This window comes from Cebus imitator, unplaced genomic scaffold, assembly GCF_001604975.1.
Source record: "Cebus imitator isolate Cc_AM_T3 unplaced genomic scaffold, Cebus_imitator-1.0 Scaffold16, whole genome shotgun sequence".
NCBI classification, from domain to species: domain Eukaryota; kingdom Metazoa; phylum Chordata; class Mammalia; order Primates; family Cebidae; genus Cebus; species Cebus imitator.
In genome coordinates, this window is record NW_016107331.1 from 11876605 (window position 1) to 11894027 (window position 17423).

Consider the following 17423-nt stretch of genomic DNA (forward strand, 5'->3'; position numbering starts at 1 on the left):
CACTCCAGCCTGGGTGACAGAGTGAAACCCTGTCTCAAAAAAACAGAAAAACAAAAACAACCCACTTGTGCTCTAGTGGATTTTTTTTTTTTTTTTTTTTTTTTTTTTTTTTTTTTTTTTTTTTTTTTTTTTTTTTTTTNTTTTTTTTTGAGATGGAGTCTCACTCTGTCACCCAGGCTGGAGTGTAGTGGCGCTATCTGGGCTCACTGCAATCTTTGCCTCCTGGGTTCAAGTGATTCTCCTGCCACAGTCTTCCTCCTGAGTAGCTGAGATTACAGACGTGCACCACCACACCCAGCTAATTTTTGTATGTTTAGTAGAGACGGGGTTTCACCATGTTAGCCAGGCTGGTCTCGAATTTCTGTCCTCATATGATCCGCCTGCCTCAGCCTCCCAAAGTGCTGAAATTATAGGCTTGAGCCACTGCACCCAGCCTTTTTTTGTTTTAAGCCAGGGTCTCACTGTCTTGCCCAGGCTGTGTTCTCCAGCTGCTTGGCTCAAGTAATCCTCCCACCTCAACCTCCCAAATAGGACTACAGGCGTACACCAACATGCCTGGCTTCTTTAGTGGAATTCCATGCAAATAAGAACATTGGGAGAGTCAGAGTAACTTTATTTGTATTAATACCAGAATACCTACTATGTCAATATTTGACCTGTAACCCAGGAAATATTAACATAGATCCAAGGACAAATCTAATTTATACCACTCTAACTAGGGTTTTCTGGTTTTGTTTACGTCAACCTGGTAGGTAGTGAAATCAAATGTAAACATGCTGTACAAAAGCATAGATTTATTTCCAAGCATATGACTTAGAAGATATTTTAGAAAAAAAAATATTTTTTTCTTTGAAGAGAAAAGCATTCTTTCTCTGTCAATTTCGCATACAGGACAAGACCTTAAAAAAGAATTGCCTTAAAGGGAGAGAGATGTCAAGATGCTCTCCCCATGAGCCAGCAGGTATATGGATAGTCCTTACCACTGGTTACTAGTTTGTTTAAAGGTATTGAATGCAATTATGGAGAGGAGATCTTGGGAGCGAACATCAATATTTATTGCCTGAACATCTCTCATATGATTAACTTTGGCAGATAATTGGGTAGAAGAATGTGAGAATTGGCTTTATAGGCTCATGCCTATAATCCCAGCACTTCGAGAGGCCAAGGCAGGTGTATCCCTTGAGCTCAGGAGTTCAAGACCAGCTTGGGCAAATGTGGCGAAACCTCATCTGTGTACAATTAGGTGAACATTACTCATGGGCCGGGCACAGTGGCTCATGCCTGTAATTCTAGCACTTTCAGAGGCCAAAGTGGGCGGATCACAAGATCAGGAGATGGAGAACATCGTGGCCAACATGGTGAAACCCTGTCTCTACTAAAAATACAAAAATTAGCTGGGTGTGGTGACACGCACCTGTAATCCCAGCAACTCAGGAGGCTGAGCCAGAAGAATCACTTGAACCTGGGAGGCGGAGACTGCAGTGAGCTGAGATTGCACCACTCAGCCTGGTGACAGAGACTCCGTCTCAAAAAAAAAGAAAGAATTATGCCAGAATTGAACTAAAATGCAAATGCCCTGTCCCCTCTCCAGAGAATCTCACCCAGTAAGAATAGCTGAAGTCCTGGAACTCTGCATTTTTACAAGTACCCCAGAAACCCTGATGTAGATTATCCTAGAGCATACTTTGAGGTGCCGATGGGATGGGCAGCCAGCTTCCAGGAGCTGGGGCACCTGCTGATAGTCCTTCCTGCCACTCACTCTGATGCAGGTCTATGCAGTGTTCTGAGGACATAATGCAGAGATGGTGTGACTCTGGGAGAAGAAGACTTGCATGGATGTGCTGAGCGATTGGAAGTATGACAGGTTCTGAAAACAAAATTTGTCCATATTTGCATTTTCCCATAACTGTTCCTTTTCTTTTGGGAGCCTAGAGCCACTATTTTCAGAAGAAAATAAAAGGAGGGTATGTTGGTATTGTGTTGAAATGGGGACTTTCACAATGAAAGTGGTGATAATCATTGTTTCTAAATTTATATTTTAATGTTGGTGATTCTTAGGGAATGAAATTTTAGTCTTTAATATTCCAAATATCTACATGCTAAAGAATAAATTTGCCCAATAGTAATACATTTCATATACTTTTGTAGATAATTTTCTGACTTTAAAAGCCAGCTGCATTCATTCCTTAGGGTCACTATGACCACTTTTTCATTCATTCATTCGACAAATATGTATCAGCCCAGTGTGGGGGCTCATGCCTGTAATCCGAGCACTTTGAGAGGCTGAGGAGGGCGGATCACCTGAGGTCAGGAGTTTAAGACCGCCCTGGTCAACATGGTGAAACCCTGTCTCTACCAAAAATACAAAAATTAGCCAGGTGTGGTGGCGTGTGCCTGTAATCCCAGCTACTCTGGAGGCTGAGTCAGGAGAATTGATTAAACCCAGGAGGCATAGGTTGCAGTGAGCCAAGATCGTGCCATTGCATTCCAGCCTGGTTGACAGAGCGAGACTCCTTCTTAAAAAGCAAAGAAACAAAACAAACAAAAAAACACACATAAATATGTATGACACTTGAGATACCTTAGTGTTCACAAACTTGAATTCTAACAGAGAAGACAGAAAATACATATAATGAATAAGAAGTAGAATAAATTACATGTTATAAAGTATTAATGCTAATGGAGAATACACAAGGAGAGAGAAAGAAGAAAGAAACGAGGTTCAGTAAAAACTTGAGCAGTACCTGTATATATATATATATATTTTTTTTTTTTGTTGACAGGATCTCACTCGGATGTCCAGGCTGGAGTACAGTGGTGCGATTTCAACTCAGTGTATCCTCCATTTCCCAGGTTCAAGTGATTCTCCTGACTCAGCCTCCCAAGTAGCTGGGATTACAAGCACATTCCATCATGCCAGCTAATTTTTATATTTTTAGTAGAGATGGGGTTTCACCATGTTGACCAGACTGGTCTCAAACTCCTGACCTCAAGTGATCTGCCCGTCTTGGCCTCCCAAAGTGCTAGGATTACAGGCCTGAACCACTGCACCTGGCTCCTAATTTAAAATAGAGTTTTTAGGGAAGGACTGTCATTTGAATAAAGACTCACAGAGAGTGAGGAGACTAGGTATACAGAATTCCAAGCAGAGGAAATGGCCAGTGCAAAAGCTCTAAGGCAGTAAACCTGCATGGAATATTTGAAAAAGTGTCTATAGTCGGGTGTAGCTGGAATGCTGTGTGCACCGCAGCAATGATGATGAGGAAGGACGTATGAATAACAGAGGGCCTCATACACCATTGTAACAAATTTGACTTTCACTCTGAAAAAAATAGGAAGCCACTATTGTCAGAAGACACGTGCCTTGATCCAGCTTTTCATTTTATTTTATTTATTTAATTACTTTTTTTGAGACAGAGTTTTGCTCCGTCGCCTAGGTTAGAGTCCAGTGACATGACCTTGGCTTACTGCAACATCTGTTTCCGGGGTTCAAGCGATTCTCCTGCCTCAGCTTCCTGAGTAACCGGGGCCATAGGCATGCACCACCATGCTTGACTGATTTTTATACTTTTAGTAGAGATGGGTTTTCACCATGTTGGCCAGGCTGGTCTCCAACTCCTGACTTCAAGTCATCCGCCTGCCCCGGCCTCCCAAAGTGCTGGGATTACAGATGTGAGCCACCGCACCCAGCCCTGGCTTTTCATTTTAAAGGATATCTCCGACTACTGTGTTGAGAATAGATTGTTTTTTTGTTTGTTTTTCTATTTCTTTTTTGCATCTGACTAGAGAATAGATTGTTAAAGGAGCAAGGGTGAAAGGTCAGATATAACCTTTGGAGGTTAGTGCAATAATGCAATGTCAACATGACAGTAACAAAGACCAGAATAGAAGATGTGAAGATGGTGAGAAATGGTTAGAGTCTGAGTGTATTTTGAAAACAGAGTAATTTTAAGTTTCCTGACAACTTGGATATGGGATGTAAGAGAACAACAGAATTCAAGGATACTTCTTTGGATTGAGCAAACCAACTACAGAGGTGGCATTCACTGAGATTGTCATCCTTTGTTGTATGTAACACTGTACTGTATTCAAAAGTCAACTAGTCAGTATGAAGTTAATCACACTGAGGCAGGAATGCACATTGTTTAGCCTCTGGAATGGGTAGCTTTCAGAGGCAAATTGCCTGTTTTCTAATCCTGGCTCACTGGTTACTAGCCGTGTTACTTACCCTCTTGAGCAAGTTACTTAATTTCTCTAAACCTCAAATTCCTTCCCTGTGAAATGGGGATAATAACATACCACCTTGTGGAGTTGGTAATGTTTGGAGCATTGATATATGAAAGCACTTAAAAACAGAACCTGGAATATATTTCAGCTAACAGTACGATTTAAGTAGTAGATGAGAAGAGATTGTTAATTTTTTTTCCCGCATTCCATTAGAGTTGGTTTTCCCCTTTTCTTTCCAGAATGAGTCACTTGGTGACTTTTAATTAGGTAGTTGCAAACATTTCTGGGAATTTTAGATAAAAGGTAAGTGTTATTTTTCAGTTGTCTATCTGTCAGATGAATGTTAAAGAAACAAAAGAAGAAAAACACTTGGACATACAGGGGGAAATGTATATGCAAACATTAAAAATTAAAAGCAATTATTCTCAGATTTATGCTTAATGATGTTAGAATCAATAAAGAGAGCAAATTAAAAAAAAAAGAGAGAGAGAGACCTTAGATATCACGTGACTCAGTTTTTTCTTTATTCATTTTACATTGTTATGTAATCTGGATGCCAGTAACTGTCCCTGTTTGGAAGCAACTAGGCCTCTAATATTTAAATTACTCATGCCCTTTTTACAACACAGTGGAAACTCGGCATCTAACCTAGTAATCCTTGAGGGGCTAACATTTTAGTCATTTTAGTCCAATTTACTGTTATCTGTTGACATCTTAATCTCTGACCACTTACTGATGTCTTTTTCCATCCTGTTCCCAACATATTTATTTATTTAGAGACAGAGTCTTGCTCTGTTGTCCAGGCTGGAGTATAGTGGCATGATCATGGCTTACTGCAATCTCCATCTCCTGGGTTCAAGAGATTCTTGTGCCTCAGTCTCCTGAGTAGCTGGAATCACAGGCATACATCAGTATGCCTGGCTAATTTTTTTTTTTTTTTTTTTTTTTTTTTGTAGAGATGAGGTTTTGCTATGTTGGCCAGGCTGGTCTCAAACTCCTGAACCTCAAGTGAACCACCTGCCTCGGCCTCCCAAAGTGCTGGGATTACAGGAGTGAGCCGCTGCACCAGGCCTCCTGTTCCCAACATTGGACACAACCTAAATTACTCCTATTTCACAAAGCACCATTAATACAAGGTCAAGTGTGTAAGTTTTACTGGAATTTGTATTAGCTATAAAGGGATGCAGAGCTGAACAGTACAGAAAAAAAGTTTGAAATCATTACTATGACTCTACTAAAGTCTGCTAATCGGTCCCTGTCATAGAGAATTTCTGTATCTCCTTAATAGATCACTTCCAGTTATATTTTTGCCCACAGGTCATGCCTCCCCAGCCACCACCCATTCCCAAGCCTTCTAATTCTTATTTTATTATGCAAAGCAGTTTAACAGTTTAAACTCTTCCTACTTATGGTTTTCAGTGTCTCCTCTTTAATGGCAAGCAGATTCATTAAGTTATATTGATAAATGTAAGTGACATTTACTCCAATAAATGTCACTGTGAATAGCAACTGCACTCCAGCCCGGACAATGTAGCAAGACCCATCTCTAATAAAATAAAATAAAATAAAATGTATTTTAAAAAAAGAAAAGCACAGAGATAAGAAAGCTTAGAGCAGACTGGCCTCATCTAGTGATGATGGGTTAAGGAAGTCTTACTGGAATTAAGATAGATGTCAACGATAAGAAGATAAAGACGAGGTCGAACATAGTGACTTATTCCTGTAATCCCAACACTTTGGGAGGCCAAGGTGGGTGGATCACTTGAGGTCAGGAGTTGGAGACCAGCCTGGCCTACATGGTAAAACCCCATCTCTACTAAAAATACAAAAATTAGCTGGACATCATGGCCAGCGCCTGTAATCCCAGCTACTCAGGAAGCCGAGGCATAAGAATTTCTTGAACCTCAGAGGTGGAGGTGGCAGTGAGATCCGTGATCATGCCTGAGCGATAAGAGCAAAACTCAGTCTCAAAAACAAAAACAAAAGAAAAGAACATAAAGAGCCAGATAAAGCTACTGAGTAACGTAAAGAAAGCCAATATGAGCCAGGCGTGGCGGCTCACGCCTGCAATCCCAGCACTTTGGGAGGCCAAGGTGGGCGGATCTCGAGGTCAAGAGATTGAGACCATCCTGGCCAACCTGGTGAAACCCTATCTCTACTAAAAATACAAAAATTAGCTGGGTGTGGTGGCAGGTGCCTGTAGTCCCAGCTACTCAGGAGGCTAAGGCAGGAGAATCACTTGAACCCAGGAGGTGGGGGTTTCAGTGAGCTGAGATCGTGCCACTACACTCTAGCCTGGCGACAGAGCGAGACTCTCAAAAAGAAAGAAAGAAAGGAGAAAGCCAGTATAGCTCCAGGGTTCTTGGTTTGAGGCTTCAGAGGGCGGCAGGCAGGCAGCCTGGAGGGTCTCATAAGATAGGAAGTTTATCATGATCTAGACTAGGAATGGGAAACCCCCACTCTGGCTGCTCTAGGGGAGAAGAGACTAGAGAAGGCAGAAGCAGAAACAGGGAGGCCAGTGGAGAGGCTATTGGAGAAGTCCAGGCAAGAATTTATGGCAGCACAGTTGAGGGTTCCGGCCGTGGATATGGCAGAAAGGGTTTGTGCTGAGTTATTTTCTCTCCCTGTGCGCTAAATTATGTCCCAAGGGTCCTGGGGCACATTGCATATTTCAAATAGAGAAATGAAACAGCTAGGTGTGGTGGCTCACACCTGTAATTCCAGCACTCTGGGAGTCCGAGGCCAGTGGATCACCTGAGGTCAGGAGTTCAAGACCAGCCTGACCAACATGGTGAAACCCCATCTTTAAAAAAAAAAAAGAGAGAGAAACAAAGCTATTTCTACATCAAGGTTTCTCAGCCTTGGCACTATTGACATTTTGGATGGGATAAATCTTTGCTATGCTGTGCACTGTAGGATATTTAGCAGCTTTTCTGATCTCTACCCATGGATGCCCATAGCAGCCCCTACCCCCAATATGACAATCAAAAATGTGTCCCAGGCATTACCAAATGTTCCCTGGGCCTGGGAGTAGAGAGTGAGGGGGCAAAATTGCCCCTCTTGAGAATTATTGTTCTATTGGAACATAGATATTCATTTATTTGAAATTATCTGAGACAGCCAGGTGTGGTGGTTCATGCCTGTAATCCCAGCACTATAGGAGGCTGGAGTGAGAGGATCATTTGCCTGGGAGTTAGAAACCAACCTGGGCATCAGGGTGAGATGCCGTTTCTACAAAACATGTTAAAAAAAATTAGCCAGGCATGGTGGCATGCGTCTATGTTCTCAGCTAATAGAGAGGCTTAGGCAGGAGATAGCTTCTGCCAGGACTGCCAAGTTACAATGAGCTATGAGTACACCACTGTACTTCAACCTGGGCGACAGAGCAAGAAACGAACTCTCTCTCTCTTTCTCTCTTTTTTTTTTGAGACAGAGTCTCACTCTGTCACCCAGGCTGGAGTGCAGTAGCCTGATATCAGCTCACTGCAGTCTTGGCCTCCTGGGTTCAAGTGATTCTCCTGCCTCAGCCTCCCAGGTAGCTGGGAATACAGGCTTGCACCACCTTGCCTGGCTAATTTTTGTATTTTTTAGTAGAGGCAGAGTTTCACCATGTTGCCCAGGCTGGTCTTGAATTACCGAACTCAAGTGATCTGCTTGCCTCGGCCTCCCAAAGTGAGGGGATTACAGGTGTAAGCCACCATGTCCGGCCGAAAGAGAGATTTTTTTTCTCTTAAAAGAAATTATCTTCTTCTGTGTAAGAGCTTAAAATGAGAAAAAAAGAAAAAAAATTATCAGATAAATGTTAACAATTAAAATTTCTAGAATGGCTTCTCTGAAAATAATTGAGATGCAAATTACCGCAAACAGGAATGTTTTTGGAAACATTCTATAATAAAATTTCAGTTTATATGGGTAATAAGAAAAAAAGAAACTGAATTGAAGAGGGGATTTTGTCCATTTATTCAGTCTTATGTTTCATTATGTCAAACTAGGTGTTCTACAAACCTAGTGTAAGTATAGAAAAAAATACCAAAATAAACTTCTTTTTGGAATAAACCTTTATAAGAAGATGTTTCTTGAGGTTTTCTTCTTTTAACTCTGGCATGATCTCCCAGAATGACCCAGATGTACTTCCGATTGTTTATACAACATTTCCTTAAGAGGACTCAGGCACATTGCAAAGGCAGATGATTGCTTTTTCCTCTTCTTGATCATAGGGCCTGAATATTTCAGACTCACACAAAAAATAATTTAGGTTTAAGCATATTAGAGGCTAAATTTAAGACTTTATTATTTAAAACTGGCAAAAAATTGTGTTGAATAAATTGCTATCTGAAAATCTCTAAATTTGACTAGCTGCTGAGATCACATTGGGAAAGAAATCTGGCCCCAAATTAGCTTTTCTTTTAAATAGTCATAACTTGTTTTTAAAAAGGAAAAATTAAATCAGTGTAAGGATTTTCATATCTTTGGTCTTATTGGAAGCAGATCTGCTAGTATTGTTATAGAACGTAAAACCTTTTCTTGCCCCTCTACTTGTATCCCTAAGCCCCAACCCTCTTCCCAACCCAGTCAGTAAAACTCATGAACTATCAGTCTGGCAGCCACTCTCAAAGGCCTCATGACAGGAAAAATTCTCTTGGATTTTATCTTTTCCCTTCTATAGACATGTTCATCTGAATGATATGTGATTTAGTTTCCAAATCATTATTTACAGATAAGTGGAGTTCAAAGTATTTATTGTTTTTAATTTAAAGCACTGCAGTCCAAAAACTTTGTGTGTGTGGAGACAGTCTTGCTGTGTTGCCCAGACTGGAGTGCAGCAGCACCATCGTAGCTCACGGCTGCCTTGAGCTCCTGGCCTTAAGTGATCCTCCTACCTCGACATCCTAAAGTATTGGGATTACAGGCATGAGCCACTACACCCAGTCATAAGGCATTGAATTCTGAATGTATAAGTATAATCTTTGATAGGCTCCTTTATTAGACCCTAAGCACTTCAGCATAGGCACACAGGATTTTCTATTTTGTTTTAAACTTTTCATGTAGGATCTTTTTTTTTTTTGAGATGGAGTCTTGCTGTGTTGCCCAGGCTGGAGTGCAGCGGCGCAATCTTCGCTCACTGCAACTTCTGTCTTCCGGGTTCAAGCAACTCTCCCTGCCTAAGCCTCCTAAGTAGCTGGGTTTATAAGTGCTCGCCACGCCTGGCTAATTTTTGTATTTTTAGTAGATACGGGGTTTTGCAAGTTGGCCAGGCTGGCCTCAAACTCCTAACTTCAGGTGATCTGCCTGCCTTGGCCTCCCAAAGTGTTGGGATTACAGGCATGAGCCACGGTGCCTGGCCAAGAAATGTTTACATGTGGTTGATCAAGGGCCTGTAAGGATCTGAGTTTATGGCCGGGCGTGGTGGCTCACGCCTGTAATCCCAGCACTTTGGAAGGCCAAGGTGGGTGGATCACCTGAGGTCAGGAGTTCAAAACCAGCCTGGCCATTATGGTGAAAACCCGTCTTTAAAAAAAATAAAAGAAGAAAAAAAAAAGAATCTGAGTTTATAAACATTGTGGTGATATAAAACTAGAATTCCCTTTAGGCACTTTCAGATTTTAAAAACATGAAAGATTCTGATCACTTCTTTACACAATTATCACTGAGGTTAAACACTTAAATATAATCTAGAGATCAGAACATCTTCCACTGTGTGTCTTTTTAATATATACAATCTGGGTCTTTTTAAAATTTTATTTATTTATTTTTATTTTTATTTATTTATTTTTTAAAAAGAGACGGGGTCTTGCTTTGTTGCCCAGGCTGCAGTGCAGTGGCTATTCACAGGCGAGATCCCACTACTGATCTGCACGGGAGTTTTGACCTGCTCCGTTTCCGACCTGAGCCAGTTCACCACCCCTTAGGCAACCTGGTGGTCCCCCGCTCCAGGGAGGTCACCATATTGATGCCGAACTTAGTGCGGACACCCGATCGGCATAGTGCACTACAGCCCAGAACTCCCAGGCTCAAGCGATCCTTCCACCTCAGCCTCCCCAGTAGCTGGGACTACAGGCACGTGCGACCACGCCCGGCACAATCTGGGTCTTACATGACTGCAGTCCCTGCCTAAAATCTGGACAGCCAACTTTTATCATTACAGTGACTTACATTAAGCAAAAACACTATTCTTGCCATATCATTTTACATTTCATATACACTGAGTTTTAGAGAAAAAAAGAATCATAACTCCATGGATGGCAAAACTTCAAATTGAATCCTTGTATTAAAAGGACCCTTGGGAAACTGGTTCGCATATTAAAATTTACCAAAAGAAAGGCAAAATATTGCAGTGCAAAGAAAAGACCTGTGTTCCAGTCCCATGGAAAGTGTGTGTGTGTGTGCATGTGTGTGCATATGTATGAGTGATTTAGCATTTCTGATCCTGTTTGCTTTTCTATGAGAATATTGTATTCCATAAACTTTAAGATGTCATTGATTGGAAGATGCACCATATTTAAGAAAGAAAAAAGGGCTGACAATTAGACTATGACAGAATGCTTTTTGTCACTTGAATTTTCTTTTGTTCTTTCTTTTTTGTTAGTTGAAAGAGTTCTTTTGGGTTTAGATATAGTTTTAGGTATAGTTTTTCTTTTCTTTTCTTTTTCTTTTTTTTCTGAGATGGAGGCTTGCTCTGTCGCCCAGGCTAGAGTGCAGTGGTGTGATCTCTGCAACCTCCGCCTTCTGAGCTCAAGCAATTCTCCTGCCTCAGCTTCCTGAGTAGTTGGGACTGCAGGTATGTACCACCATGCCCAGCTAATTTTTTGTATTTTTACTAGAGACAGAGTTTTGTCATGTTGGTCAGGCTGGTTTTGAACTCCTGACTTCAAATGATCTGCCCACCTCAGCCTCCCAAAGTTCTGGGATTACAGGTGTGAACCACCGTGCAAAGCCAGCACAAATTAAATATATAAATGCTGTACGTGCTAACAGGTTGACGTGTCTACCTCTAATAAATGACTATCTTAACTGGCCTTAGAGGTCTTGAGATGGACAACTGATCCTAAAATGTTTTCCATTTCTACAATTCATATCCTCAGGGCATTTTAGAAGGTGATTATGTGTTCTTTAAAAATATGGCTATTGGTTGGGTATGGTGGCTCATGCCTGCAATCCCTGCACTTTGGGAGGCCAAGGCAGGTGGATCACTTGAGGTCAGGAGTTTAAGACTAGCCTGGCCCACATGGTGACACTCCATCTCTACTAAACACACACACACACACACACACACACACACACACACACACACACGCCAGGCAAGGTGGAAGGCACCTGTAATCCCAGCAACTCGGGAGGCTGAGGCAGGAGAATCACTTGAACCCAGGAGGCAGAGGTTGCACTGAGCTGAAATCATGCCGCTGCATTCTAGCCTGGGCGACAGAGTAAGACTCTGTCTCAAAAATACATACATAAAAATGTGGTTATTATAGTATAGTGGATAAAGAATAGGCAACTCCCTGAGTGTGACTTTCGGGAATTTCTTGTGCTTGTTTAGGCCTTTTCTTCCCATCTGTAGTGAAGATGATAACCATACCTACTTGCATCCATGAGAATGCCTTTCACTTTGTTCTGTACTGGCCTCCTTCATTGTTTTCAAATTGTGCTACAGTTTCTGGCATCACATGCAGACAGAGCAACATCCAGTGCAACAAGATAAGCTGTTTCTTCCTTTTATTTTACTTTAAGGGAGAGTGAACATTTCCCTGATGTCTCATGGTTCACTGGCCAGAACTGATTCATATCCTCATGTCTCTTTAACCAGGATTCATCTTCAAGTCACCTTTGAGGGATAGATGCCCTGAATAAATAGAAATAGAAATAGAAATTCTGTCAGCAAATAAGCGATACTTATAAACTGGACCACCGAATCATTTTGCTATACTATCTTATATGATTATTAGACAACTGAATGATATAATGCCTGTGAAGTACTTAGTAAGGATGATCATGGCACTTGCTGTGTGCAATATATTGTCCTTTACACATACAGCTTTATATGTACTGAAATCCTTACAAAAGCCCAATTGGCTGTGTGTGTATTATTGTTGAGTCGGATGTGGAAGAATCATCACAATTCACTTAGAACCTGCCTGGTCACTGAAGGCACTTAAATTGGTGACCTCTGGGCAAAAAAAAAAAAAAAAAAAAAAAATCCCCGTTTTAAATTTTTTCTTGCAGATCTTAATCTGCTGGAGCCCAGGAGGATGAGGCTGTAGTGAGCCATATTACACACATAATAGTGTAATAATAATCGTACTATTACACTCCAGTCTTAGGGAACAGAGAGAGAGATGCTGTCTCTAAAGAAAAAATCAAATTAAGTTAAATAATCAAATGAGTTCCCTTCCCTTCCTTTCCCTTCAAAAAAAATAATAATTAAATGATAAAAAGTAATAGAAAGGGTTTGGATATAAATTTAATAGAAGTGTTTTGCAAACTCTATATCATAAGCTTTTTAAAAAATTTTTTTTGAGACAGAGTTTCACTTTGTTGCGCAGGCTGGTGTGCAGTGATGCAATCTTGACTCACTGCAACCTCTGTCTCCCTGGTTCAAGCAAGTCTCAAGCCTCAGCCTCCTGAGTAGCTGGAATTACAGGTGTGCGCCACCACACCCAGCTAATTGTTGTATTTTTAGTAGACACAGGGTTTTACCATGTTGTTCAGGCTGATCTGTATCATAAGCTATTAATGGGCCATAAAATCTATTTAGTGAGTCACGACCAACATTTGATAAATAAAATATAACATCATAGAATTGGGTAAAACAGTGGGACTGAATAAAAAACATCAGGGTACCCCATATAATGAAATAAGTTTTATCTTTTGAAATTTTTTGTTTCAATTATATGTGTAGATTTGTATATGGATTCTAGTTTGCCAAGTAAAATGCAGTGGTGGTCGAAAAAGTTTGAAAAATCTACTCTAAAATCTCGCTGCTCAAATTGTGAACCAACAGCATCATGCCTGAGAGCTCCTTGGACAACTCAGGCCCCAACCAGACCTGCCTGAGTGAGAAATTGCCTTTGACAAAATCCTCAGGTGATTTTCCTTTGCATACTGAAGGTAGCACTAGTCATTGCCTATTAATTCCACGTTCCCCCACAGGGTGTTCTGCAGGTGTTGAGCAAAGAGAAGTGACTATAGGTTGAAAATGATGCTATGGTGATGCGTCTGATCCTCAGGTTCCTTTACGATGACTTTGCTAAAGGAAAATTCTGAGAACATGGCTCATTGACTCACTGACTGTCTTTTTTCTTCTTTCCTTTTCTGCCCTGAACAATGATTTTTTATTTTCTGATATCTCTTTCTTTCTCAGCACACACACACACGCACGCACGCATGCGCGCACACACATTTCCAGCTTTTGAAACACGTTGGAAAATCTAGCAACACAAGCTGATGTTTTTGGAGGGCCTGTCAGCTGGAGTTGAGTAGCCACATTGGACAGAGGACAAATCCTCTGTTCTACCCCCTGCACGCAATTCAATTAGACAGAACCTGCAGGTCATTGAAAGCACTTAAGTTGGTGACTTCTGGGCTACATCATTCCAGTTTCAAACTTTTCTCATAGATCTTCATTAATCTGCAGTAATTAGATCCTCTTTGGATTTTCCCACTCAAAATGATTTGTTTTTTTTTTAATTAAGCTTCTCTGTAGGCCCCCCAGCTACTCAGGAGGCTGAGGCGGGAGGATTGCTTGAGCCTACAAGTTCAAGGCTGTAGTGTACTACGATCATGCCTGTGAATAGCCGCTGCACTCTAACCTGGACAACATAGGAAGACCTTGTCTGTAACAAAACAAAAAACAGGTGCAGGTGCACTTGGTCTTGCAAGTCCTCTGCTTGACCTTCTTCCAAGTGTACTTTCCTTCTTTTCATTACTGCTCTAAAGATTTTAATAAACTTTCATTCCTGCTCTGAAACTTGCCTTGGTCTCACCTTCTGCCTTATGCCCCTTAGTCAAATTCTTTTCTCCGAGGAGGCAAGAATTGAGGTTGCTGCAGATCCATATGGATAAACGCTACTGGTAACATATTTGGTGCCATGTGACTCTGGCACATTTTAGCTTTGTGATCTAGTAAATTTCCTTCTTGCCTAAGCCACTTTGAGTATGGCCTTCAATTTTTTTTTTCTTGGTGAATTCTGCTTCACAATGAGAGTATGGCCTTCAATTACTTGCAGCTGGAAACATCCTTCTTATAGAAAAAGTAAGATATCTCTATGCCTCGCCTTCTTCACCTGGAGGCATCCGACCCCCATGGGTGGTTTTTCTTCCTCTTCTTGCTCTCTCTCTGTCTCTCTTCTGGTTACTAACCAAATCCCAGAACAATTCCTCTTGGCCATAAGTGACTCTGCTCTCCCTGGCTGATTTCTCAGCATACCCTGACAGGTGGCTCATGGGGGTGGGAAGGACTTTAGGGCCCACACTGAGTAGATCTGAGGCACTAATGACCCTCCTGGACAGGGTTAAAGCCTAAAATGTGCAATGTCTGGGGTTTCCTCTGCTTTTTCAACTAAATCAGCTCTTTCCCAAAAACCTGCACCACCCATTCTCGTTTCTCTGTGTGTGTTCTGAAATGGGCTTACACACAAAATGTATTTAAAAACACACATGTACAGTCAGGTGTGGTGGCTCATGCCTGTAATCCCAGCAATTTTGGAGGTTGAGGCAGGCAGATTACCTGAGGTCAGGAGTTCGAGACCAGCCAGACCAATATGGTGAAATCCCATCTCTACTAAAAATACAAAAATTAGCTGGATGTGATGGTGGGCACCTGTAGTCCCAGCTACTTGGGAGGCTGAGACAGAAGAATTGCTTGAACCCAGGAGGCGAAGGTTGCAGTGAGCCAAGATCATGCAACTGCACTCCAGCCTGGGCGACAGAGTGAGACTTCATCTCAAACAAACAAACACACACACACACACACACACACACGGCAAAAAAAATAATAATAAATAAATAAAAACCCATCTCCTGACCCTCGAGTCAGCAAGAGTCTAGCTAAAGTGTGTTATTCCCACTATAATAAAAATCTATCCCCCAGGCCTCCTGTCATTTGCAATTGGCTTCCAGTTATTACTTTGCCAGCTCCCATTCTACTTCTAAGGCCTTTTTTTTTTTTTCAGTGATCTTACAATCATTTCTCAACTCCTTTTAGTGAAGTTTTGATCTTGCGTATACTCCCTTGCAGTGTCTCCTCAAATGTTCATCCTGTTGTTCCATTTAGTCTGTCAGAGTCTTTAGTTTGTTGATCCGAGAGGATAAATTAATGTACGTTCCAGTTTAATGTGCTCCAGAGTAAAGTGCCTCAGGCTATGAGATGGACTAGTAATTAGCAGAGACATAGTACTTGAGAGGACGTACAAATGTCTTCACAAAGAATACATTTGGGGTCCAACTGGGTCAGGGGCAGACACAAAGAGTGACAAGGTCTGAGTTTTCTCCTGTGAATAATAATTGTCTCATTGTGATGGGCTTAGCCTTTAAGAAGGATGTTTCTGGCTGCAAGTAATTAAAGGCCAGGCTCAACGTGGCTTGGGCAATGAAGGAAATTTATTAGCTTATGAAGCTAAAAAGTATAAGAGGCAGTCAGGTTTCAGGTATAATCAGATCAGGGCTCTAGCTTGACTTCTATTTTGAGTCTCTCAACTCTGCTCCTATCTGTGTCTGCTTCATTTATATCCTGGCTTTTTTCACAGTAAAGAACAGCTGAGGTAACTCCACATACAATGATTTTCAGAGGAAGAGAGAACATCTGTCCTGACAACTCTTTGGCAAAAGCAAGGAAATTTTCCAGAAATCCTCCCTAAGTTCTTCTTATATCCCTCTGGTGAGTATTGGGTCATTTACCCATGGTTGAGCTATTCATGGTGGCCAAGGTGATAAGATTAAGCTAACCAAGACGAACTGTTTATTAGCTCATACATACCTCGTGGCTACTCATGGCTAAAACTTGCGGAATAGGGAACACTATTGCCATGAAGGAAGGAGGGGTACAAAGTTGGACAGAGATACCTATATTAGAACTTATACAGCCAGGAAGAACCTTCATTAATTTTGAAAATCTTCTCAGTTGCTATTTCACATGCAGAAAAAAAAAATACTTTTAGGGTTTCCCTTCTCTTTTCTTCACAAGGATGAAATTCCTTTTGTTTTTCTTTTGAGATGAAGTTTCGCTCTTGTTGTCCAGGCTGGAGTGCAATGGCATGATCTTGACTCACTGCAACCTCCACCTCCTGGGTTCAAGCAATTCTCCTGCCTCAGCCTCCCTAGTAGGTGGGACTACAGGTGAGCGCCACCATATGGGCTAACTTTGTATTTTTAGCAGAGATGGGGGTTCACCGTGTCAGTCAGGCTGGTTAAGTAGATCACTCTTGACCTCAAGTGATCCACCTAACACGGCTTCCCAGAGTGCTGAGATTACAGGCCTGAGCCACTGCACCCAGTTAAGGATGAAATTTTAATAGTAAAAGGTGAAGTAAAGCAGCACTGGTAACACCAGTGTCCCTACTTTCTTGTCTTTATTGAGTTGGGCTGTCATTACAAAACACCATAAACTAGTTGGCTTAAGCAACAAAAATTTTCTTCCAGTTCTTGAGGCTGGGAAGTTCTAGATCAAGGATGCTGACATACCGCCACTTATGCTGCCACCATGTCTTTAATGATTCCTAAGAAGTTCCAGCATATTTTGTGAGTACTCACCACCAACATCGATGGGCGGCAGAAAATAGCCTTTGCCATCACTGCCATTAAGGGTGTGGGTCGAAGATACGTTCATGTTGTGTCAATGAAAGCAGACATCGACCTCACCAAGATGGTGGGAGAACTCACTGAGGATCTAGTGGAACTTGTGATCACTATTATGCAGAATCCACGTCAGTGCAAGATCCCAGGCTGGTTCTTGAACAGACAGAAGGATGTAAAGGATGGAAAATATAGACAGGTCCTAGCCAATGGTCTGGACAACAAGTTCCGTGAAGACCTGGAGCAACTGAAGAAGATTTGGACCCATATAGGGCTGTGCCACTTCTGGGGCTTTCATGTCCGAGGCCAGCACATGAAGACCACTGGCCACCGTGACTGCCCCGTGGATATGTCCAAGAAGAAACAAGTCCTTAGTATGTATCTGTTAATAGTTTATATGCCTTAAAAAA

General features: G+C 41.6%; 1 pseudogene; it reads left to right on the plus strand.

The window, feature by feature from the left end:
* Positions 1-16921: 16921 nt before the first annotated feature.
* On the plus strand, positions 16922-17419 carry LOC108288243 (annotated as a pseudogene).
* The last annotated feature ends 4 nt before the right edge of the window (positions 17420-17423 follow it).